A 6,416-nucleotide genomic window follows, 5' to 3' on the forward strand; every position below is an offset into this window, starting at 1 on the left:
CATGGTTCATATGTCTTATACTCTTTTTTTAATATTTAAACAACCAGACACTGAAGAGGAAGCAGCTAGGGCTTATGATGTTGCAGCAATTAGGCTCAAAGGTGACAATGCTATTACCAATTTTGATATAAATGAGTATGATCTGACGAGCATTCTTCAAAGTACAAAGCTACCAATTGGAAAGGGAGCTTCTAAGTTATTGCTAGAGTCTTCGATGGATGATGTTATTCGAAAGAAAAGAAATTGTACCAACGAGCAAATCGCCCTAGTACATTTTGAAGAAGATGATTCAGGCAGCCCAGACCCGAACCTAGTATCAATGCACCCTCAACAGTTTCAAAACCTACTAGCTCCAGAAGACCCTAACATGGAGCATCAGCAGAATTTGAACCATTCCAACCAGCAAGACCTGAACCAAATTCTTAACTCCTCTCTTCTCCATGGCTTCCAGAACCTTGATGAGCTCCGGGCTAATCCTACTCTACTTCAAGGATTTAACTGCTTTGGAGGTGATATGAGCAATGATGAGAATCTAAGCTTTAACTTCGACGTGGAGTTTCCTAGTAATGTGGACCTAGATGGGTACTTAACAATTTTAGAGGCTGGTGAGAAGTACAATGGTGGGTTAGAAAGGGGGATTCAAGAAATGCAGCCTTTTGAATTCCCACAGGATATAACAGCACCAGAGAACCTGCAATTTACTAACCAGGTCTTGCATCAAAATCCCAGCTTCAACTTTATGCAAGGCTATGATCAAAACCCTACCTTTCCAATTCTTCAAGGCTACCAAAACCCTGTTGAGTTGCGGGAAAATCTTGCAGGGACTGGCTGGAGGAATCGTTTGGAGACTGCCACAGAGTTTAATGGTAACTATAATGGAGGAACATTTCCAATTGAAGGGATTATGGAAGGCTGTTCAGCAGTGGGATCAGCATATGATAATTTTTCTACTGAATTATCAGGGGAAGTCCAACAGATGCAGCTACGTGAGAACCTTCAGAGCCTGTTAGCCCTTCAGGGACAAGATTCTCATAACTTGAATCAGGGTCATGAGGATGTTACCACCCAGAACCTGTATCAAGAGCCTATTAATTTTCAAACAAATCCCTCATCTGACTATCTGTTTAGTGGCAACTACAATGAAGAAGTTTCATGTAATGGGATTTTCGAGGGGCTTCCAAGAGTAATGGAGATTAAGAATAATTCTACCGGAGACCATGATGACAATTTCTGGGACAGTAGAGCAGCTCTTGTGGAAAACCCAGTCCCAGGAACTGCAGGAAATGGAGTTAACTTCTTTGAAGACATTGAAGAGGACTTTCTTTCCAGTTGCTTGCAAGCACTAAATGAACTGGGACCCTTGAGCTTCTAATTGCGGTAAGGCTTATGGTTGACCAAAAGAAAAGAAAAGAGAAAGACATTATCATGGCAGTGCATTACAAAATTTTTCAAAACCTAACAAGGAACTTGAAATAGTTGACTATTTTTATATTATGCATTTGCAATGCCATGTAATTATTGCAGATAATTGCGTAGTTAAGCTTGAAAGAAGGAAAGAGCTTGCCAACGTGATTATGCTTATTCTAATTATGATTTTATTTGAGATTATATTTGATGCATTGACAATGTAGAGTTTTGATGCACTGTCAAGTCATATAATAATATTATTTCATTAAAAAAATAAATATAATTTTTTGAAAAATTTAAAAATAAATAATACTAAATTTCTTTTTAAAAATTAAAAGCAATTTTTCTTTCTCTCTCCCACTCCCGCTCACCCAATCTCCTCATCTTCTTCTCTCCTTTTTCATCCATTATCAACAATATTAGAAACCTAAATCTAATTGATTGTTGTTGTAATTAAACTTGAATAGAAAAGCTGGAACAGATTTTGTAAAACTTGAATAGAAAAGCTGGAACATATTCTCCAACTCCTTTTTTTCACGTTGGAAAAGATTCTGTAAGGAAAAAGTAGATGCAAAATGTAGTGAAACTGCTACTTTGAAGCATGATATTGTTGTTTAATCAAAAGATAAAAGAATCAACAAGAAAGATTGATGATTAATTTTCAATAAAAGGAAAATTAACAACTGCTAGGTGGTTAAGTTTTACTTTGACTTTGGTTCTTTTGGTGTTTTTGCTGGATAGCTGTTAATTTGGATGTAGAATTTACAGGGAAATATCTTTGTTTTGAGTTTAGTTCTTTACGTTTATCTTTAAAAATGAAATTTAATTAGTTTTACTTCCCCTCTTGTTTCTGCTTTACAAAATTTGTTCTAATGTGAAAATTAAGAGTTATTGATTAAATTTTAATAGGTTGATTGTGAACGTTTTCATTCAAGTTTAACCAAACGTTTGAGTTTAGTTGCTGATAATGGATGAAAAATGGGAGAAGAAGAGGATATACGTTAGGTAAGAGGGAGTTGAAGAGAGATAAAAAAATTTTATTTTTATCTTTTTTTCTAAAAAAATTAGTAATATTTATTTTTAAGTCCTTTAAAAATTATATTTATTTTTTAATGAAATGACACTATTTGATGGCTTGATAGTATATGAAAACTATATACTGTCAATGCATCAAATATAATCGTAAATAGTTGACTTTTTTTATATTATGCATTTGCAACACCATGTATGGCAGATAATTGTGTAATTAAGCTTTAAAGAAGGAAAGAGCTTATAAATATGATTATGCTTATTCTAATTATGATTTTGTTTATGAGTGCTTGTTTTCTATTTTAGAAAGTAGTAGTATCACACCGTAAAAAGGAAATTTTTTTTATCTAATTGCAAGATACTACATGTCTTTCGAAGTTAATAAAGGGTTTATATTTGATGCAATGATAGTGTATAGGTTCTATAAACTATTAGTTTACCAAATGCTACCAACTTATTAATGAACAAAGACTAAAATGCTTTAGGGACTTGAAACTAGAAATTAAAAGTTTCTTTGAAAAATACATTAAAAATAAAATTTTTTTTTCTCTTCCCAACTCCCTCACAACTGATTTTTTTTTATTCTTTCTCTTTTTGTCTCTCTCTAACCCTATCATCTTCTCCTCGTCCTCCTCTTCTTCCTCCATTAAAATTAAGTATGGTAAAATTATGAAACTTTAAGAACAATAGGATAATTAAAGATTTCAAGATAAAAAAAAATCAATTCTTTCTTTTTCATGATAAAATAGTAAAACTTTAAAAACAATAGGATAATTAAAGATTTCAAGGTAAAATAAAATCAATTCTTTCCTTTTCACTTATAATTTGAAAAAAAGAAAACACTAATGGGGCTAAGTTTAACGATGAAGGATGAATAATGGCTTTGAAACCAAGCTAAAATTCGAGTGAAGAATCAAATTTTTGTATTTTTTGGGCGATTTTTAGAGGTAATTTTAAAAAATAACTTATAAAGGAATTAAAATCGTAAAGCTTTTTTATTTAGAGGTGATGAAAAAGGAAATTGAGAAAGATTTATATATGGAGAACTATTTGTCAAGTTCTTAAGTTGGCGGACGCTGGTTTTTTTCCTTTTTAATTGCTATTTGTTGAGCCACGCTCAAATAAAAGGAACCTGTTGAAAACACACCACCTCGTTTAAAAGAACTGAGAAAGCAAATTTAAGATGGACTTAAATACTCAAATAAAACAAGGATTATATTATTTTTTTGGACCTTTTATTTTATAACGAACACCTGTTAGTTAACAAAACTTTTTTTTTTTATAATTAAGGGAAGGGAGATTCGAACCCTACTATTTAGGCAGGAGAATTATGCACCCACTAATAAATCAAATGCTCGGGTACTGTTAGCTAACCAAACTTGTTTATTTAATTAGAAAAACCAAGAATTTGATGTGATCTTAAGTGGTTGCCTTGCCTTCAAACTCTTTTTTCTCTTTTTAGCTTCATTGAAAAGCCTTCCTTTTTGAAAAAAAATAAAAAATAAAAACCTTTGAACGGCCTTTATAACTATTCATCCTTCATCGTCGAACTTATCCCCATTAGTTTTTCTTTTTTTTACCTTGAAATCTTTAGTTATCTTATTGTTCTTGAAGTTTCACAATTTTACCAAACTTAACTTTAATGGAGCAAAAAGAAGAAAATGAGTTGGAGAGAGATAAAAAACAAGAAAACAAGAAAAGAATAGTTGTCCGGGAGTTGGAGAGAGAAAAAAAGAATTTTTTTAATTTTATGCATATTTTAAGGAAATTTTTAATTTTTATTTTCAAGTCTCTAAAAAGTTTTACCTCATTAATGAAGTGGTAATATTTGACCTAAACCTTATAATTTACAGAAATATTACAAAGAAAATAGGGCATTACCGATAGAAAAATTAGACGATAATTGTTAAGATTCTGTCGGTATGTTACATTATCGACAAAAGTTTCCATCGGTAGTTGGTTGGAAATAAAGCGGTCGGTAATGGCAAATTTGTCTATGATGGATTATTCCGTTGGTAAAATATCAATTGGGTGATCCATCGACACAAGCTCAACTTTGTCGACTGTTATTTCGTTGGTGATGGGGAAATGTCGTCAATAATTTCTATCAGTAAAGGTATTGGCGGATTAAGATCCGCTGGTAAACTTCATTTGGTGAATACTAATGGAATTGCTTTGTCAATATTTACCAACGAAAATATCGACGGACAATTGACAGAGCTAGCGGTGAAGCTTTTAAGCAATATCCGTCGGTAATGGCACTAATTTCATCGGTATATTGTTGATATTTCGTATAAACTCCATCGGTAAAGGAAGAATTCTGTCAGTGATTCCATAGGTAACTAATGAATTCTATTGTTAATAGATGAATTTCGTTGGTAATACCTACAGAACAAGGTTTTTTTTTTCTATTTAGGAATTAAATTTTGTTCGGTTTGTAATAAAATTATTATATGATACTGTTATTGATAAAGAAAATATATAGCAAACATATATATGAATATAAAAAATATGAAAATGTAATATAAATCGTAATTAATAAAAAAAATCCAATGTAAACATCAATCAATAATCTAATGTAAATACAAATCTCAGTGAAGGGATGGGGGTGGGGGGTGGCGGCTACTACTACTGTGGTGGACGTGACAGATTGGATTGTTCTGATGAGGAAGACCCGAAGGTGTTTGGTGGTCTCCTTGCTGCAATTATCTCCATAATCAAGTTACTAAAGTCTGTTTACAGAAGTCGTCAAGGCATTGATGATACTAACCAATTGTTGATATCCCTCGAGCTTAAGTGTAAAATGAGGAGGAGGAGGTGCAACATTAGGACCGCAAGCAGACTCAGATGTTGATAGGAGCTAGAAGTCTTGAAGTGGGGACTCTGGTGCGAAATCCATAAACATACGTTCGAGTATTGTTGGGCCCTCCAATGGCCTTGATCCATGTCTCAAGATCAAACTCTAGTTGGGTCAATGGTTCATTATCGCACTTCTACGATAAAGTCGAAGCGTATGATTCCTATAAATAAAAAAATAATTAAAATTATTAAGTTATTTAATCAGTAAATAACATATATATTGAATATATATATATAAACACGTATTATTTACATAGATAATTTTGGACTTATTATCTACATTATCTGGTATGCTTCTGTTGCTTGTGAATGCGTTCAAAAAGATTGAAGAACGTCACATTAATTCTTAAAAGAATACTTAATTGCGAACTTTTTCAAAGAAACGAAAACAAAGAAAGATTTGTGTACACAATTAAGGGCAAAAAGGCACCACTAGAGAGCTTGAAGAAAGTTGCAAAACCTATTTAGGGATGACAAATAAGAATGCAAATCCTTTACCCCAATTGGTACCCTTTTCTGCCCCGACTCTAATATCATGTCACTTGTCCAATACATTAATGTCCCAAAAAGAACAAATAGTAATGTTTTTTCTTTTTTAGGGTCTATTTAGTGATCGAAAAATAACTTATTAGAGGTAAATTTTTTCTGTGTAAAATATTTACAGGAAAATTTAATTTTTTTTTGTTGTTTGGATAAACTGTCAAAAACATTTTCTATTGTTTAGATCATCTTATAGAAAACATTTTCCATTATCATTGGTGGAGTTATTTGGATGTTAAAATAATAAATATGAGTTAATTATAAAACAATGGTGTTATTTGGTTTTCACATGAAAATGGGAAAAATCAATAATGATATTTTCCAAAGCATTTAACCCCATATTATAATGAAAGTAAGCTCCAATTTTCAAAAAAAAAAAAAATTCCATCTTATCTTTTTTTTTATCATAACACTATAAAAATGTCAATATTCATCAATTGTATAAAACATTCAAAACCTATATATATAAATGTGTATTTATTAAATGACAATTATTGAAATATTTTTTGTTATAATTATTATCAATTTATGAATAAAAATATTAATTGCACTGAACGATTTCAATTAAAAAATATTTTTTT

The sequence above is a fragment of the Theobroma cacao genome, chromosome 5 (assembly GCF_000208745.1).
Source record: "Theobroma cacao cultivar B97-61/B2 chromosome 5, Criollo_cocoa_genome_V2, whole genome shotgun sequence".
Lineage (NCBI taxonomy): Eukaryota > Viridiplantae > Streptophyta > Magnoliopsida > Malvales > Malvaceae > Theobroma > Theobroma cacao.